The sequence below is a fragment of the Pezoporus occidentalis genome, unplaced genomic scaffold, assembly GCF_034315485.1.
Source record: "Pezoporus occidentalis ecotype Australia unplaced genomic scaffold, CSIRO_AGI_Poc_V1 ctg173, whole genome shotgun sequence".
Taxonomy (NCBI): Eukaryota; Metazoa; Chordata; class Aves; order Psittaciformes; family Psittacidae; genus Pezoporus; species Pezoporus occidentalis.
The window spans coordinates 347,485-367,949 of NW_026913565.1; the positions used below are offsets into that span (position 1 = coordinate 347,485).

Consider the following 20,465-nt stretch of genomic DNA (forward strand, 5'->3'; position numbering starts at 1 on the left):
CAACCTGGTCTTGAACACTGCCAGGGATGGGGCAGCCACAGCTTCTCTGGGCAGTGCCTCACCACCCTCACAGGGAAGAACTTCTTCCTCATATCCAACCTGAATTTACCCTGTTTAAGTTTAAACCCATTACCCCTTGTCCTATCACTACAGTCCCTGATGAAGAATCCCTCTCCCGCGTCCTTGTAGGCCCCCTTCAGATACTGGAAGGCTGCTATGAGGTCTCCACGCAGCCTTCTCTTCTCCACGCTGAACAGCCCCAACTTTCTCAGCCTGTCATCATACGAGAGGTGCTCCATACCCCTTTATCATCCTTGTGGCCATCCTCTGGACTTGATCCAACAGTAATCCTTGATTACCCTGTTAGAGAAATAAATGGGGGCATATTATTTAATATATATATACTATTATAGATGTGTGTGTGCTTATATATATTCCAAAAACTCTGAGTTTTGAGAGACAATGGGATCCCTTCTGTAGGTACTTTAAAGCCATTTCTATAGAAAATCTTTGTACTCTGGGAGTCTCTTGGATGACATCAGGAGGAGGTGTTTTTTATTACATTCCCTAGCCTTTTTCTAGGACTTACTTGAACTATTAGGTTTTGAGGTTGGGTTTTGGTTTTTTTAAGGAAAAACTGTTTTGTTGATTTTGGGCTCAACTTCCTGCAAGTGCTATAGTCACAAATTCAGCAAAGTATTTTAGCACATGTCAATGCCTATTTCCAAAACCATTTCAACCACTGTTTCACTTGGACCCCATCTATTCCTTATGCAATAAGCATAATCCATCACCACAGAGTCTCACAGTCTTGCATCCATTTTGCCCTGACTATCCCTCTCCAAAAGGGAGTGCTCCACACTTTAGGAAACACTGAACACTTATTTTTACATTCACAGCACGAGGAAGGAGGAAAAAAAGCTCATTCCTAGTCAGCAGGGTGTCAGAGGGAGTGCTCTCCTATGTAAAATTAAACATGCATCTGACTTTGTGAGGTGCTTGAAATGCAGTTGTGTTTTTGAGAGAGGTATAGCTGAAAAGGTAGACAGAAAGACTTTGCTCACTGAAATGCATTCTACAGCCACTACACCCCACAATACTTTCAAGCAGCTGCCTTTCTTCCTAAAGCATTTGCCTCTTTTGAATATTACTCTTTTTTCTTTGACACTTATGCTTGGTACTCAATTCATTTGTCATTGTTATTATTTGCAAAAGTAGCCTCTTAAATTTCAATTTTATCATCATCATAAGCAAAACAAATCATGTACGTTTCCATGACTTAAACCCACTTGCTTAATGCTCAGTTTCCACTTGACATTTATTTAAGTTTTTGTTGGCATTTTGCATGCTTAGGCCTTTTTTGTAGTGAGTAGGATGATAAATATACTGTGCATTCAGGAAATACACTGAAAATCAAAGGTAATGTCTTAAACTCCTCATGAAAAGCTCAGGATCATGTTTTGCCAAGACTGTGAGCCTTTTTGTGTCATTAGAAAAATTACATTGTGTAAGTGAAGGAGGATACTTGCACCTGTAGATTTGCTTATACATGTGAAAATTGGTCATAGTTATAAGCCATTCCTCAGGCATAAAACTCCACATGCTCTTTCACACTGAAATGGCTTTACAAGCTGAGGATTTTGCCATACCGTTACAAAGCTTGTGAATGATAATCAAAAATATATAAAAATCCATTTTATTTTCCTTTGGTAAAATATACTCTATTCCTTTTTCATGAGATTATGTCACCACATGCAGCACAGGGTGTTTTTAATTAAATGACAAGGGTAAGATTTCATCATACATTAGCATAAGTAAGTCTTCCTACTTGTATCAAGGGCATTCAGGGGGATCAGAGTTTTACAGGAATGGGCCTATATGGAACCAAAACCTGATTTTTCATGACTTCTTGCATCATTTGAAAGAAATCTAGCTGGTGTCAGAGAGGGGAGCAGATATTCATTGGCTCATTTACATCAGAACTTGATTTTGTCCTCCTGAACTGAAGAATTAGTGTTGGTTAAATCTCCCCTGTCTTCCCTCCCATACAAATGTATAAATTAGTATGAATTGAAAGGAAAGAGGCTGAAGTCCAATGAATTCCTTTAGTGAGTTTAAAAAGCTTTGAATTAGGTTCTGTGGCAATGGTAATGCAAATTAGGAGCAGATCCTTTGAAATGCTCACTCTTTGGTAACAAAAAAGCAGTTCATTTTGCAGGCAAAACACCAGACCCCAAACCAGTCTGTAACCTGGTTTGGAATTTGATGATTTTTCAGATATTTATATTATTTGTTCTAAAACTACACTTCAGTGCATGTACCTGTGAAGTTTATATAAAATACTCTATGTCTGTGTTAGCAAGTGATAATGTGCAATAGATGAGCAGAGTGAGGTGGTCAGTGCAAAGGCCCTTAGACCCACAGCATCAGCAATTTATGTGTCAAGGCCTGCATTGTTCTCCTAGTTAAAATGCTAATGAAAATAAAACCATGAAAGATGTTTAATTGGATCCCCTTTAGAAACAGATTAAAAGATTTTTATTGCAGAAGCACTCTGTCTCCCTTTTTTACTTGATTCAGCACTCTTCACGAATGAAAGGGGCCAATTAAATTTCTATGATTTATTTTTATTTTCTATTGCTTACAAGCAAACTGAATATCTTGAGGCTGGAATTAAATTTCATTCAGGGTAGAAATGTTTAGTATGTCATGGGTCTAACAGGAAACTAATAAGAAAAAGTATTGATTATGATGGGAGATATGTCCCCAGAATATTTATTCAGCATTTCACTCCCAGGGGTCATTTAGCTGGAACAGAGATAACAGCAGGTGAAACCAGATGTATTCTGGAATGACTAAAAACCTCTGCTACTCTCCACTTCTTCATGTATGCTCTCAAAATCACATTTCCTCTTTAAAAAAATGCAAATTTAAACTCATAATTTTCCAACAACTGATTTCTTGTCCTCAAGACCATTGGTAGGTTTCTCACCTATGCCATTACAGTAAGCATGACACACATGGCTCTAGCCTACCCCTTGCATTCCCTGTCTTTGGGACCATAGTAGTTAGCTTTGGGTCTAAGAGTTAGCTTGACACCCAGAAGAGCTTCAACTGCAGTGCCAAAGAGACAGACCAGGATCAGGCATTGCCACCTGCTCAGCATGCCTTGTGCAAAGTGGTACTATGGTCTCCTGGACAAAAAATGTGCTCTAGTCTTCCTATGTTTAATTTGCAGTCCTTAACATCTTTCATGGGAGAGTAAGGATACCTCTTTGTCTTCTTTTGGAGCCTTCACTTTTAAGCATTTTTTTGCCCAGGAGCAGCCTCAGACAAACCAGAGCAGTGTGCTCTGAAAAGCCCAACAGTTGCCCAGTGAGTTGCCACCACACAGCATTAACGAGACATCAAGGTCAGAAACTGAGAAGTGTGTGTTTCCAGTTGCAGAATATCACAGTCCTGGCACTTGGCCATCAGCCTGTGCTCAGGCTCTTTACATTTGTGCTGAATGTCAAAAAAAAAAATGAGGATGTTTATTCCTCTTTTTTATTAATTTACTTTTCCTGAGTGAGCAAGTCCTGCCTGTGGGGCTGCATTGAGGTTAACTACATCTTTGCTTTTTATGCTATAATTAACAGAGAAGTGATCTCGTAATAAAAGAGGGGAAAGAAGAAAGGACTTAGCAGTGCAGTGTTCGCATGGATTAAAGGTTTACTTTGGCAAAGTTCACCACCACGATGTGTACTTGCATCACAGGTGTTTTCCCAAAGCATCTCAGCTGCCTAGACAAGATGTAATGGCAGCAACTCATCCATGTGCTTCCTTCTGCTGGAGTAGGGCCAATGTTTTACTTAACCACGAAATAAGTCATTTGGGAAAAAATGTAAATAAAAGCAAAAAAAAAAAAAGGCCACTCTGCTGTACTCTCAATTGTTTTCAATTATGAAAGTGATTCTCAGGGCCAGGATTATTCTGATTTAGCCTGTCAGACTTCATTCCATCATTACTGAAAGCATAATCCTGAAGCTGAAGTCCAAGGCAGAAGGAGAAAATTCCACAGTCTGCCCTGAGCTTTGAGACAGTCCCTTGTATCTTTAGTTTTTCCCTTGCAGATTAGCAGCTGAGCTCCTGCCTCTGTATAGTCTTTGTCACATCTGATTTGCTGGGAGCATGACATTCTGGGCCACGGGACATCTTTGACAGAGCCTGCCTCCTGTTGACCACTGTCCATATTGTTTGGGTCTGACTGACTACTGCAGTGGCAACCATAAATAGTAAGATTAACAAACTGTGTGTACAACTGAAGATCATCATGGGAACTGTTGTTGCATCTCATCATGTTGCTGTAAATGTCTCTAAAATTGGATATTAGGAACAATTTCTTTACAGAGATGGTGTTGAGGCATTGGAACAGGCTGCCCAGGGCAGTGATGGAGTCACCATCCCTGGAAATGTTCAAAAACCATGTAGGTGAGGCCCTCAGTGACATGGTTTAGTGGTGAACTTGATGATCTTAAAAGTCTTTTCCAACCTAGTTGATTCTACAAGTCTGTGAAAATCCTTGAATGCATATTTGTGTGCATTTTGCTGGGAATAGTGTCTCTGATCTGTAGAAGATCTTGATTTACTTGTTGCTCTGGAAACTGGAAACAAAGTCAAACACTCTCCCTGCTGTTGAATGGGACCATTTGTACATGCCTGACACATTTGTGATTGTTTTCTGAATTTGTTCCAGGAATTGCATCAATCAACACTATGTGTTTATGCTTGAGAGTTTAAATAGATTAGTGTTGGTGAACTGGTTTAGCAATGATAGCACATTTTTTCAATTATTTGCTACTCACAATCTGATGTTGAAACAATCTCGCATGAGTACCAGGGTGGCTATTTTCTGTGAAATTTTCATGGTTTAATATCTTTAATTAATACATGTTTACTGCCAAGTGAGAGATGCTTTAGGGCATAGCCTTTTATGAAACATCCCAGGCAGTCACAACAGCTGTTAATAACAGAGACTGACAGATGGAGAGCTTTTGTAGGAAGTCTTTTTTTAGTATTTTTAGGTGACTGTATTTTTGTTTTAATTATTATTATTATTATTATGTGATATTCAAAGAGGATAATAGACCACAAAAATTAATTACTATCACCATATTTACTGTTTAGTATGCCTTCATGTGTAACAAACTCATCCAAACCGTGTAGAGAGCAAAGGCATGGTTCAGCAGTCATTTACTTTAACACAAGTGTCCATGGCAACTTTTGCAGGGGGTGATGGGAAGTTGCTGATATTAGATGAAAGGTTTGATTTGCCCCATAAAAGCTCTGATGTTGTAGGCTGGCTACACAATGCAAATTCTGCCAGCAGCTATGTGACCTATCATGCAAAGGACCCAGCAGAGCTTTGGTGAAGATAGTTATGCAGATCTGCTCTACCCAGGGCTCTTTCACTGCAGTAGATCTGGGATGAATACAGCCAAATAACACCAACAGCACTTGACCACACTCCATGGTCTACCAAATGTCATTGGGAGTTCCCATCCTCTGTTTTTAATGAACTTAGAAATCTGTACAATTAATTAGGAGCTGATACTGCAGATATATATGAAATTTTACCCTGTTGAAGTTGCCTTGCTTGCTTCAGGGGGGATGGTTTCAGTAGGAAAGGTGAAAGCAGCGCACATGCTTATATTGAGGACCTTCAGCTTTCAACGAATAATGTACAGAAGCCCTGTAGTGATATTAAATTTCATGTCACTACCTCTTCAATTCATTATGGATAACACATAATCACAGTGCCAAGGAGAAGCAGTGGTCTGATATTAATTTCAGCCCTTTGAATTCTGCCTTGCAACCCTGAAAAAGTGAGTTCTCATATGCAAGCAGGAGAATAAACAGCAGACTAAAAACTCCTTTGCTTATGTGGTACAATAATGTTTTGTATGTTCCTGGGGAACTAGCAGTTAGGTCAGTAACTTTCCTGTGCTGTATCTTACAGAGCTTAAATGACTTTGTTGAAGTGCTGCTTGTGTAAGATCTTAAGGGTACATTCAGAAGAAAAGGATCTTTAGGGCTCATCAGGCAGCACAACTTTGTCTTGAAAGATAAAATAAAAAGAAAAGATGGCACATAAGCATGTGTTTCAATTTAAAGAGATGAACAGCAGCAACTCCATACTGGGTAACTGTAGTAAATTCTCTTGCAGTATTAGGGACTGTCAGTCAAAAGCATCTAGCATCTAGGAGGACAAGGCAGCTGTGGGAGCTCTTCTCACTAGACATGAAACAACTTAAATGCTGGCAAAATAAGGTTGATGTACAGTCATCAGCTTAGCTGCTGCTGGAGAAATATCCTCTACTCTTTGGCATCTGGCCCTTGAGGTTGCTGGCCAAGTGTAAGATGACTTACCACTGGAGTGAGGCTGTTTGCCAAATGCATAAGCCCCTCCAAACTGAGCTCAGACTTTCTGACGTCTCCCACTTCAGCCTGTGCTTAGCTAAGAGCTGTGTCTGGGACCTTGTTGAAGGACTCATTGATGACAAATGGAATATGGAGGGTGCAGCTGGTACCCAGGGAGAAGCATGCAATACCCAGGTGTCTGCTTGATCCAGCTCCTGCGCAGAATTGCAACATGGTACATGCAATACCTGCAATGCCTTCCATTAGAACTAACCCCAAGTTAGTACTAATTGCTAATTACTGTCTAATCCGCAAGGGTATTAAAACCACAGTATATTCTATGTAATATTAGGAATGATACATTATTCTCATGGGGTGTTAATGCAATAATATGTGTGCACATGTATGTGTATATACATGTACATATATATGATTTGGGGGATTACTACATATTTCTCAATTGCTTGTTAGGATTATTTTGAAGAACAAGGAGGAAAGAGAATAAAAGCAATCTCACTCCCTTTTAAAGAAAATATTTTTGAATCAGACACATAATCATGCCCTTTTTTTTTTTTTTAAAGCTCTACCTTGTCTGAAATAAGCCTGCAAGACCAACTGCATGATACTCCTTTTCTCTTTCCAGAAGGGAGAGTTGACGCTCCTGGGATTTCAGACTGCGGTCAGGCTATCACAACCCTGATGCTTAAATCACTAATATGCTTCGATCTGTTCTGCACCTTTACGATCCCAATGGATGGCTAGCAGTTTGCGACTGAGAATTAACAGGACATGGCTTCTTCTGTTACTACTGTCATTTATGTATGCCCTCTTTTGTGAGTCCTGTCACTTGTGAAAGCAACAGGTTTCACTCTCCATTGCTTTTCCAGGAGACAGAATTTGGGCCTGAGCACACATTTTAGCTCTAAGCACTCCTAGAAGCTTGCGAAGCTATTTCTGTAAACACCTACTCGTTTTGTAACCTCAAGTGGCTTCTCTCCTACGTTATCGTATATTGCAGGTTTGCAGTGGAAACATGCCAATGTTTCTTGCTTCTGGTATCCTTCTTTCTTGAGGGAAGGAAGGGACAGATTTAAGGACGACTGACTCTCCACCTCCCCTGGAAACAGCTGGAGAGGGGGTAGCCCTTTCCCAGAGTCCAGGGCTGACATTGTTTGCATGTCAGCCCACTGGCAATTTTCTCTTTGGCTGCCAGATGCTCCTTTCCTGGCACTGATGTGTCCAGGGAAGAGCAGTGGGCTGAAACCAGGAATAAAGCCTCATTTCTCTGCTTCTGGCTGATTGCTAGACTGGATCACTGTCACTCTGAGTGTAATTTAGAAAGTTGAACAAGCATTTTGGTACTCAACACTTACATTTTACTTTGAGTCGTGACTTTGAACATTTCCTGTGTAATTAACTTGCTTCAGAACAAGAAGTGTCAAGTGAAACTGATTTTAATGGAAGGTAAACTTGCAACAGGAGTTAAGACTTCTGTGCATCCAGGTTGTTCCATTAGACAATCTCTAAGGGCTAACAGTGAACTTGGGGCTCTGCTGGCATATTTCTTTCGGTATTCAAAATGGAGAGAAACACTAGAACCAGTTTTTAAATTGCCCTTGTGTTTGGCTGTAATGGAAAGCAAATACTCATCAACCTCGTACCAAAAGCTATGGAACCAAGGCAAATTGTCAGAGCTTTGTACATGCAGCTCTCAATCTGTAACTGCATGTATAAAGCAAGGCATATGTCTGCAATTGTGTTTCTAAGGTAAGATTTTGTAACCTTATCTTGCTATATCTACATGCTATTATTTTGATTAATTTATAAGGAATTGAGGATCCAGGTCCAAGTAAACTTTTAGCAAAGTATTAAATTGGACTGTAGCCTTACCCAATTCACACCTCATACCAGGTATTTGATCATCTCCAAGTATTGCAGAGTTGTGCAGCAGAAGGAAACAAACCCTTAAGATTGAAGCTTGATGCGGAGGAACAAAACCAAAAAATAAAAACCTTCACAGTTTGTTATAAAGTATGGAAACTGTCATAGCTCTCACTGCCAGCCATGGTCATCTTCTAAAGCTCTTCTAGGTTGAGATACATTATTTTAGGTAAGAATTTGAATTTGCATATAATATTAAATGACAATTGCATAAAGAATGCCTCCAGCAAGTTGATATTGCACTCCTACCTCTGCATCTGACTATCACAACTGACACCACTTAGAAATGTCAATATAGAGAAGTTTAGCTTTCTAACTATTCTTTGATAAAGGCTGATAACTTTAAATTGTAGATAGTGCTGATGCTTGGATTTTGGGTTGGTTTTGTGGGTTGTTTTATTTTACATGAACATAAAGCAAAGACTATCCAGCATATTACCATAGCTAAACAGGAACAGCAGAGAGGAAACACTGCACCAAATTCTATCTTCTAACTAATTTCAGGAGAGCAATAAATACGACAAAGTGAGTGGGATCTGTGAAAACAAGTTCAGTGGTCCTTGTAGACACCATAAAAAGCTCCCAAAGGGTGACAAAATAAATTAACAATAAAGAGTACCCTTGGCAGCTTTAACTAGAGCACCCAAAATTGTATTTTGTAAGATTTTTTCTGTAAGAGAATTTTGGGGTTTTTTACTTAGGTGGCTGTGTCTTACAAGTTAGTAGAATAAACAGAAACCTTCTTATTCCTGGAAACTGTCTTCAAGTTTGAAGGCAGTCCAAGAAAGGAAGGAACTGCAGTTTCTCTTACAGTCTAAGATATCTGTAAGTCTGTGTTTGTATGCACATCAGTTAATTTTATGCATGTAATTTTTGTCTTTTCTACAAAAAAAGGTAACTCCAGAACAGTTCTAGATAAGACCCCAGGGAGGACTTAAGAGATGAACCGTGGAAAACAGAATTTTGCTAATGACATAGCCCTTGTGTTTTGCTGGGGCTCCAGCTAGAGGGGAGACATCTCCTTTTGTTGCTGTGTGCAGATGGAGGGATGAGCTGCGTGCTAGAGGGGCCATGGGGAAGCTGCTTCCTTGTACCAAAGGAATAGGTTGTCACTGAGACTAAGGAAAATAAAGGATTCCTTTGTTTCGAACTACCTTTGCTGCCTCAGGGGGCGAAAGTTTTATGTCTAGCCTGGAGGGATAAGCTTTCATCCTAAGGGAAACTGCCATAGATGTCTCTAGGGAGGAAAAAGATGCTGGAGGGTGGGTGGGTGGCTGCAGTGGTGGAGGAAGAGCAAAGTGTTCCTGCGTGCCATATGGGGGGATTGAGTTGAAACAATCTGTAGTATAAGCTTTTGTCTTGAGATTTTGAAAAGCATTCACACCAATGTAATCACAGTGAGCTAATCTGAGTTACATTATCTTGGGCTGTAACTGAATATGACCCCAGTGTGTTTTGCTTCCAAATAGGAAAGAGGTAGAAATGATTAAGTAACCAAAAGTTCTTGCGAATTATGTTTGAAATTAAAGATACAGCTTCTACATAATGACTCGTGTGCCTCTTTTTGCAGACATATGGCTCATACTTTGTGTATTATATCATGAATAATGTGGCTTGTAACTGTGCTGTGAAGCAAGATTTTTGTGATTATAAACATGAACTACTTAATTACATCAGTTTTTAGTTTTAAAAAATAAAGAAAATGGAAACTGTTAGCATATTTTCTGGGTAGGGGGTAATAAAAAGATTGTGGTTTTTATTTTGTATATATAAATGTGTGTGTATGCATACGTTTATATGTGTACATCTGTATGTAGTATTCTCAAACAGCAGGATGCAGGTGGCTCTTTCTGAATCCCAAGAGCAGGATGTATATCCTGAAGGCAAGCAGATTTGAGGAGGAGATGACTGGTACGAAGGCTTTGTGAGGTTGGAAAAATACACCAGCTGTACAATCAGTTAGTAAAAACACATTCATAAGAATCAGGTTGTCTAAACCACAACCAGAGCAACGATTCAGTAGCTTTCTTAGTGACAGATATGATTTCATGGATTCTGTCACTCTGAAACCCAAACAAGCCCAGAGGGTTTCTAACAAAACCAATCCTGTTTTTCCTGGAAAAGCCCATTCCAGGAGCACTTGGCACTGCCAGCATTGGTGTCAGGAGGATCATGAAGTAGGAAATATATATCTGTAAGCAGAATGGAGTCTTGCGTGCTGCAGGAGGGCTGCCTTGGGAGCTGGAAGGTTGGTAGGGCACAGTCCTTTTTTCAGGTTAGCGAAAACGAGCTAGTGGGACCCAGACCTCCTGAGTCTGCAAAAACTATACTGGAAATTGTGAGTATCTTGAGGGTTAGTTGCCTTTCTTTTCTTGCTGGTGAAACATGCAGTCACAAGTAACAGGTTAGTTGTTCAGATTATTCTAATAACATGTGTTACAACCCACACTAATGAACTTCAGTGTGAACCATTGTTTTCCAAAGAGTCCTAGCTACAGGAGGATCCTAAATAAATACAGACACCAACAGGAGTTATATCCTGTTTTCACAGTTTTCAACGCAGCCAATTAAATCAATATGTCCATCTGAACAAACTGCTAAGAAGCATGTTCAGACCAAGCCTTAGGACTAAAGTAATATGTTGTCTTTTTCAGCTAGATTTTTGCAAAAAGTCCTTTCTATATTTCGGTCCTAAAGTATTGTCCCCTCCTTGCACTGCTTAAGCAGGCCCAGGAAACCAAAGTAACTAAGGTGAAATCAAAGCACACAAAGTTGCAAACTAAAGCAAATCTGGGGTAGTTGTATTTTATTTATGTATTATTTTATGTATATCTATTTATTTTAAATATATATATTTATATATATTTATTTATAGATACTATTTTATTTATGTATTACTGTTCCTTTTCACAATACCAATCAGTTTAATACTGAATAAAACATTTTCATAGGTTTTGTTGGTTTGTTTGATTGTTTGTTTTTTCTCCAAATGAGGGCAAAATCACAGATGAGATGACATTAAAAATTAGACTGGCATTATCGTCACTATTTTTAAATAGTATTTGTAAGTTCTTTTTAAGCCTGGTAACTCTGGAGAGTACTTTTAAGACTGTCTGTGCAGAAATGCCTGAATGAAAGATTCAGCTTATGTTTCATATATTTAGGGGTAATTATATTATCTCAACAGCCAGGAATCTCTTCATAAGAAATCTAAAGGAAGTAAAGAACTACCAAGAAATTAAAAAGATCTGTTCTCCTAGCACTGAGAAATAGCTTGACAATTAAATTACATGTCATTGCAAATTTATAAAGCAATTAAAAACTTTTCCTTTGCAGAAACAAGAACAATGGAAAGAAATACCAGATGATTTTGTTATACTTTCAATGAACAAAACATTGTTCAGCAAATTGGTGTTTGGTTCTCGTTGTTTTGTAATAATAAGGGAATTGGTGTTAGAATCATGGCTTGGCTGATCAAAAAAGAGCAACTGGAAAAGTTCTTTGGCAGAGATCAGTGTACACAGGAACTTGGCCTGTGTACAGTGAAAATACACTACCTATGTATAAATTACACAGGTTGGGACAGTGCTGGTCAAAACCTTCTGTACTGGAGTCATGTGGGAAAGAAAGTCTAGACATCATAGATTTATTTCATGCAATCATGCAATCTAGAAATTGCCTAAACCCACATCTGCACAAGTACCCATTGAGAATTTTGTAACCAGTTATGTTAAGTAGATGTTCAAACAGGGAACAACCAAAGGATTTTAGCCAGCTGGCTCGATTGGTAAAGCTTATATGTAATTGCAGTTATAGGTACAGCTTGTTGAGTAACCAGTGGATTAAGCCAACCAGACAGACAAAACCAGTCTACATTTTATTACAGAAATGAGCTTGCAATCAAGTATAAATTTTTAGTCTTACATTTTCATAGCTGCAAACAAGCTTAATCAAACAAGAATCCAAATTCTTATTTATTATACAAGGCCAAATGAAAATAATTTGATTTATTTAATAGTTTTAGGCCAGAACATAGGCTTTTTTGCTGGAAAGACAAAGTTAGGGTGGGAAAGGAGTAATTCAGGATTGTTCTGTCGTTCTTGGAAACTATAATGAACTGTGTATGGAGCTAAAGTCATTTGCGGAAGGCAGGAAAAACTGGAGATCTGATAGTAAGATGGGGTTTATGTATTCTATGTTACATATAAATCCTTGGTATGTTATTTGGAGTTAAACTTTATTAGCTGTGCTCCTTCTGGTGGTTGTGGATAGAGTCTGCTAGGTTGTGCAATGTCCATGCCCACTACAGAGGGTCAGCTCATAAGTGCTATTTTGGAGCTCAGTCCTAAGTGGAGAAATCAAGGGGTCTAAAGACATTCCCAAGGGAAAAAGCTGTTCAAACAGCGCACAGAGCATAGGGAGGACACAGTGAGGACTCCCAAATCTGCTCAAAAATTCTGTGCTCTGTGTCTGCTTAGGAAAAGACTCACATGGACAGCCAGAAACTGCCTTGTATTTGGACATTGTCAAAGAACCACGTATGGAACAGCAAGGCTGAAATGTCTTGGACAGTGGCCAGCATGATGCAGATGGGAGCTGTGCCAGCATTAGCCGGCACAAGGCAGCTGTTTAGGAAGATTATAACAACTTTTCCCTGTACCATCTCTTTGCTTCCTTCTGGGTCAAGACATCTCCCCATGTTTATGCTACAGCATGCTAAGCACAGCAGGTACATTGAAGAATTCATGTGTTTACACTCATGCCTTCCTTCATGGTCTCAGCTCTTGCCACCAACAGTGATGCTAGCCACTGCCATATCTCCTCAAAGCTTCCCTGGTCGCTTCATTCCTTTCCCGGCAGCACATTTCAGCTGTGTCTCTTCTGCCCTTCCTGGTTGAGCCCCCTCGAGCCACCTCTGCCAGTCCCTCCTCCTTAAGGACCCAGCATCCGGCAAGGGGGACAACATTCACCTGCTTACCTACAACATCTAAACCTGGGGGACTGGGATTAATAATAATAGTAGGAAGTAGTTACCTTAGTAGCATACTTGTAAGTAGTTTTCTTATGCCTGCCAGGCTAACATCATCTTTATCTGTTTTACTGGTTGCAACCCCCCTAACCCCCTTGCTCTGACTGCTGTGTGTGGCTCCTGTTGAGTGGGGCAGGGATTGGCCTTTGTTTACTCTCTTCATCAGCTTTCTAAAGACTGCTGTTCAGTTCAGATCAGAAGAAAGTATTGATAGCAAGTCTTCAAAATATTTTAATGGCTAAATGATGCTGTGCTTTAGGTTTCTTATGCTATAGGATATAATATCTTTGTAATCATATGTAATCATATATATCATATCATTTATATGATATAAACTCTTTGTATTCATGCTCCTTTTGCCTTTCAGCAACATCCTCCTGGTGCTGGCAGTTCATAGTGCACACCGAATCTGAGACAATGGATCTGGCTTGAATCAAGTTGATGCAGATTCTGCCTAGCCCTGGAGTCAGCTCCTGTTGCTCCTCAAACACAAAATCTTCCTCAGGTACACGTTCAGCTTTCTAAAAACACCATGCTACCTGAAAAATAATTTCTTTCAGCTTAAAATGTGGCTTTTGACAAGCTCTTTTTGGCCAGTTTCTGGCTAATCTGGCCTCCACAAATATAAATATGAAATTGTTTACATGTCTAGACTAAAGCTACATTTTTAATTGAGAGGTATTATAGCCATCATAGCACATGTAGCAAATTTTGACCTAATGTCTGGAAGAGAACTACAGTAATGCCTGTCTTGGGTGGCAAATGAACATAGGAGGAAAGAAAGCAGAAGAGTGAAGGAGGTATGTATATACAAGGGATGACATGGTCTTTCAGATGGTGGCAGAGAAACAGATTCCTCCAGTATTTTTATATATTATTATTATTAATAATAATAATAGAAAACAGTAGTAATAATAATTTAATAATAATAATAATAGATGCAGTTTTTCTGAAAAACAGTGACTTATCTCACAGTAATGACCATAACAGTAAGAGTAACAGACCATTACTACCATCAGTTAAATTAGATATTGTATGTTTGTGGTATAGATATTTCAGCTGTGATAATGGATGCTGAGGCTCAGTATAGTTTCCTGCGAAGTCAGCCTAGGAAAAAATATACTTAAGGGTACAGGAACTGTTTTACTGGGAAAATATTTCAAATGTTGTGAAGCTTTAGTGTTTGGGTTGTTAATGCATCCTTAAATGAAATGTTTGTTCAACTGGAAATAAAGCATTTCTGAGAGGGTTTCTCATAAAAGACACTGAGTGCTTACTGAGTATTTACTGAGTATTAAGTCTTACTCAGTTGAAGTATGAAGAACCCAACTTATGGAAGATCTTGAAGTGCTCAGTGTGAGAAAACTTAGATCTGGGGCTTTTTTATGTGCATATATTTTCAAGATGAAGTCGAGGCTTTCAAGTCACGTAGGTGGAAAATCAGAAGCGCACATAAGAAATGACAGATGTTATTTTCCAGATGGTTTTCTGGCTAGCTGTGACTGACTTCCCCTTCCATCTTCTTCCTGTCCCCCCTGCAGTTGCCAGTCAGTGTGACACTCTTCCCCACAGCAGTATTAGGGTATTCAGCAGTATTCACCATTGCCATTCATCCTGTGCCACGCTGGTTTCATCTTGTGCCCTGGACACAATTGTTAGTCTGAAGATCACCCACCATGAGCCACCCAGAATTTTTGCATTGTGCTGGTCAGCTCCTGGGCTTTCCCTCCACTCATCAAAATTAGCTGAGTCAGCTCAGTAAGAACCTGGTCCACATTTTCCATCAGCTCACAGAAACCAGCTCCATATAACAAAGGATAACCATGGCATATAATTCTTTTAATGAGTTGCTCAACCTTAGTTTCTGAATGGTTTCAGTCCTTGGCCCATGCTTTTTTACTGGGAGGATGTTCAAGAACTTTTCTTCTTCATGGCTCACTTCCATCCACTTTATGTCTACCTGCAGTATGTATGTGTGTATATATGGTCATCTAGCTTAAATAGTTCTTATGTGTTCCTAATGTTTAGATCATCATATATTTACAGAAAGCAGTATATTGCTTCTCAGGCTTCATTTTAGCAGGCTTAATGCAGCTAGTGTCTTCCAGTCTCTGTCATAAGGTGGATTTTTCTGTTCTTATGCTTATTTTTTTAATTTAAAATAATCTTGCTTTAATAGGAAATTTCTGTTAACTCACTTCAAGATACAATCCGACTAAAAAGTGGTTTAGTTATCCTGTGATCAACTAATATCCAAAACTTTTTCTCTTTTTCTGCTATTTAATTTGATGAGTTCCAGGCTCAAGGCATAAATTATTGCTTTCAGTTCCAGAGTACATGTTTTTGCCAAACTACATCCTATTTCTATTTCTATGTGCAAGTTATAAGGTTTTCTTTATCCTCCTCATATTGATTATGCCTCCCAGATTTAGGGCACCATCATATTTTGTTAATATTTTCTAGGGGTTTGTGCCAAAGTCACTAATGAAAATATTAAATATATTAGTTCCAAGAAAAGTTCTGTAAGAACTTGGTAATTTATGTTGTTCAAGTCAGATATTCTTATTTTATTACAATACAAGCACTTAGGTACCTGCTACTGTGCCTTAGCAATACTTAAGCATTTCTGGAAAGAGAGACTTACCTTGAGTTATATAAGGGTTGCTGATGACTTTAGAGTTAAGATTTTAACACTAAAAAAATAAATAAGCATTTCCTTAAAATAAAAAATTATAAAATCCAACAATATAATGTGGGGGTTTTGGGAGATTTGAGACAGGGTGACTATGCTGGAGACATAAACAAACCAAAAGGAACATCAGCCATCAACAAGAATGCTAGTTGTAGTTGAAATCTGCCATCCTCGTAAGTTTCTTTAGAGCCTGCAATACTTAAACTTTTCATTGTAAATATCAAAACTTTTACAGTTTTCCAACTCTGTTTAGTGCATGCAAGAGGTTTGTCACAGATCATGAAAAATGATAATCTTCCTGTAATTTCATTTGGTTGGAATTTCAGTTTTCAGGTCAATTGAAACTTTCAATTTAGCTTAAAGTTTAAGTAGAATGAAGACATTAGAATTTCAGCTGCTTGCCTGCCAATGGAAATGTGATTTTCTCCTTTCCCCTTTTCGTTGTCCCCTGAAATGCACAGTAAAAGGGAAGAGTTTTGACACAAGTCCTCTTAACACATTTAATAAGTTAGCAGTCATTCTACCTTTTACTGAAATGAAGTAGTCACAGCAAACTGATCTGGATCATCTAACAAGAGAGGAGGAGTAGGCTGCCTTTTTAGTGGATGAAGCACATCAGTGACGTTTTATCCTGATAGACAATGAATAAATCAAGAAAAAATATGAGGTTGTTCGTTTTTTATCAGAAAATCATTAATTTACTTTAAAGTATTAAAGACGTGTCAGCCTAGCTAAATGGGTCAATAAAGACTCAGCTCAAATCTGAAATAATACGTTTACCTTCAAAGAACACAGTAATATGTGAGCTACATATTCTGTCTGTTTCTAAAAGCTGAGCTCTCCTTGGCAATCTTTTTCATTCCAATTCATCATTTAAATCTTGGTTAAGATTTTGTTTTCTGGCAAGTTACTACTAGCTGAAAATTTGCATGTGGAAGTGCTGTGGAAGTTCAAAGATGTCTATACAAGCTAGTGTTTTCTGATTTCTGTATGTTGCATTGAATGAAACCGGCAACCATTACTGTAACACATTTGGGATTGTGGAAAAACTATTATTGGCACCAAAAGATACATTTGTCAGCCACAAGATCTTTGTGTTATCATTTCTATAGCTCATTTTTAGTGTTCTAGGTGATGGTTAGAACAGCTGTAATCAAAGAATGAAATATAGTGTAGCAGTCTAATCATCACAGAGTTGTAAAAACACTTGGTAGTTGAGTAAATTGATCTGGCTCAAATTTTTGCTTGTTTGCAAGATGATGGGCTGTCTCACAATTTATTTTTTTTTCTTACATATGAAGAAAATTAACAAGCAAAATGGCCCAATTGGAACCATCAGAATTTCATAGGCGGAATTTTCCATCCCTGGCAGCGTTCAAGGCCAGGTGGGATAGGGTTTGGAGCAACCTTGTCTAGTGGAAAGTGTCCCTGGCTGTGGCACAGGGTTGGAACTGGATCAGCTTTAAGGTCCCTTCCAACCCATGCTATTCTGTGATTTAACTAATATCACAAAAACCCTAAACAAGGCCTAGTTCTCCACAAGTTAGAAATATTGGAAATCAAAAAGTAATGCAACTGAGATGCATGTAGATTTAGTTCCTTCTCAAATCTTAACACTGTGTTAACTTAAGATACCATTGCCTCTAATTCAAAGGCTTTTACTAATATGTAGGGTATAATATGATATTCAAGAAACAATTTTTTTTTATGACTGTTGGATTCTTAGGATGAATTTTGCCTTGCAAAGAAGACCAGCAGAAGCATTAGGTAAACCTCAAGTGCCATTTTGGTCTTTGAAATGGACATGTAATTTGTGCTCAGTCCTTGGGTACCCAGGGAGAGGCCTGGGCAGCAGGAGCAGAGCCAGCATGTGAGTCCCTTGAATTCTGGGAACTGACAAAAAAACGGGCTGCCTTTGAAGGGTGGTCTTTTAGTAGGCTTAGATGGGTTTCCTAATATGAATTATGATGCAATGAAATCTGATCTCCTGTAAAATTCTTCAGAAGACATATTAAGGTGTCAGTCTTTGACAGCTGCAAAAGAGAAGTCATGCAGTCAGGTCATGGAAAGGACCACATGGCTTGGCCTCCCCAGCAGCCAGGAGCCAGCCTCAGGGATTCAAAATGCCCTTCTAGAGCATCCTGAGAAGCCAGGTTTCAAGCCTGCAGGAAATTATGTTTTCCTCAAAGTTTAGCTTGATCTAAATCAAAATAAATCCAATTCTTTTCTCAGCAGAGCAGCTCTTCCAGCTGCTCACTGGAGTAGTCATTCTTATACTGTTTTGCTGCTGATGGGGAATGTTTGTAATGTCTTCATCTCAGCTGGGAATTAACTGCTGAAGGATTGGGAAACCACTCTCTTGGGGAGCCACACAAACTGTGCTGAAACTGAGACACTCCAACAAACATTTCAGGCCCAGTCTTTTATTTTTGTCTGATTCTGTCCCTATGTTCACATTTGTGCTTGAATTTCCATTTGAATTACCCTATGGCGAGTATAGGGTATTCCAGTTGCATCCAGAAGAATCAACTATGTCCTTGAGATAAGACAACACTGGAGAATGTCTCTGTTCCAGAAACTGGACTCCATAAGGTAAGATCCCTGTAGTATTGGCTCAAGATGTATTTCGACCCACATAGTCTCCTCATACCTTGACACTTATAACCTAAATTTTCATATTAGATTGTGAATTCAAAGAGTATGAGATAAGCTCTATTCCTGCAAAGACTTGTTCTATAAGGTGCTAAGGAGTACCCATGAGCTCTCAAAATATAAATAGTACAAAAAAATTAAGTGGTTTGTGCACAGGTATAGAGCAAATCAGTGGCAGAGCCAGGAAGATGTCAGGCTAAGGAAAAGTGAAGGATTCCTATTTTATGCTGTCTCCACCGCTTGCCCTGATGACGCTGAGCCGGCTCTCAAAGTTCTCCATCTGCAAACCTCTTGCAAAGTTGAGCGAGGGAGACAGCCACTCAGTAAATTATGAGTTAATATAAGTATCAAGGAAGATAAACATCTGATTGTCCATGCAGCACATTTTGGTAGTCTGGGAAAAAGAGCAGTCTTTCAGCACCAAAACCAGTATGTATTGGTGGCAGTGCACTGTCACAGAGAGCTGCATGAATGCAAGATTTTCATTCTTAAAATAAGGAAGAAGTTATCTGTTTGCAACTAGGGGGGGAAAGTGATGCACATGGCTCTAATCTGGGGTAATATTTCACTATAATCTAATCTAGGACTAATTTAAAAACAACACTGCCAAAAAAAGCCTGAGTAGAAAAACTGCATCTGTTACATTGTACCTTGCTCACTTCTCACTCCTCTTACCTGTCTTGGACTGCTGTTAACAGTTTGCAGAATCTGCTAGGTTTAGAGAAGGGACATAGAATCCCAGACTGGTTTGGGTTGGAAGGGACCTTAAAGCTTAAGATCATCCAGTTCCAACCCCCTGCCATGGGCAGGGACACCTTCCACTAGACCAGGTTGCTCCAAGCCCCATCCAACCTGTCCTTGAACACTGCCAGGGATGGGGCAGCCACAGCTTCTCTGGGCAACCTGTGCCAGCACCTCACCACATTCATAGCGATATATCTTGTCTTGACTTATCATATCTTATTATGATTGATATATCATATTTTGATTTAACCATACCACCTCTGCTTTATTTCCCTTTCAATATCAGTTCACTGCAGCAGTGAATGCAAAGATAAAAATGCCGCTGTAACTTCAGTTTTTAATGGCAGTTAGCATAATATTTTGATAAAATCCCATCAACTGCTGTTGGGCTTTTTGTTGATGTAAAAAGTGTTCTGGATCGCATCTGCCTAAGGCTAGTGGGACACAGACAGTGCTTTTGCAACTTGAAGAGCTGCCACAAAAATCTCTTATTAAAAGCCATTGCCATCTTCAAGACAGTATTTTCTTTCTGTCTGATTTTTTCACCAAGCAAAAAGGTTAGTCATGGCATGTTAGAAATACAATGAATGCAATTAAGTTTGGACCATGTGATTAAACTTAATTCACTTCAGAAGAAGCTGCTTACCCTGATTAATTGCTCCAGTCTGAAAAGGGAGTAATCACTACCTTCTGGCAGAGGCAAACAAGAGCAAATCTTATTCCCTGTATGAAGAATATAATAAAGGTTATGATCTTCATCACAGACATGATTGCACGAGCAGGTATTATTCTCATATGGTAATTTTTCTTACACTTTAGTAGAAAAATTCAAAATTAAAAAATATTTTCTTATTGTGCAAAAGACATTTATACGCCAGTGCAGTATCCCAAAAAAAAAAAAAATCAAACCAAACCAATCAAACACGAAAAATAATGGCAATGCTGCTGCTCTTCATTTCATAATATAACGACATTTGTGCATAACTTAGAGCACTTCCTTTGGCTTAA

At 38.9% G+C, this 20,465-nt stretch overlaps 1 long non-coding RNA gene across 1 annotated transcript in view; it reads left to right on the forward strand.

Annotated features, from left to right (window-relative positions):
- LOC134161422 (uncharacterized) overlaps positions 1–18,657 on the forward strand; it is a 65,192-nt gene extending 46,535 nt beyond the window's left edge. Inside the window, exons 2-3 of the long non-coding RNA XR_009963968.1 lie at positions 13,737–13,874; positions 18,557–18,657. This is a non-coding gene — a long non-coding RNA (uncharacterized LOC134161422). The remainder of the gene's footprint in view (positions 1–13,736; positions 13,875–18,556) is intronic.
- Positions 18,658–20,465: the final 1,808 nt, after the last annotated feature.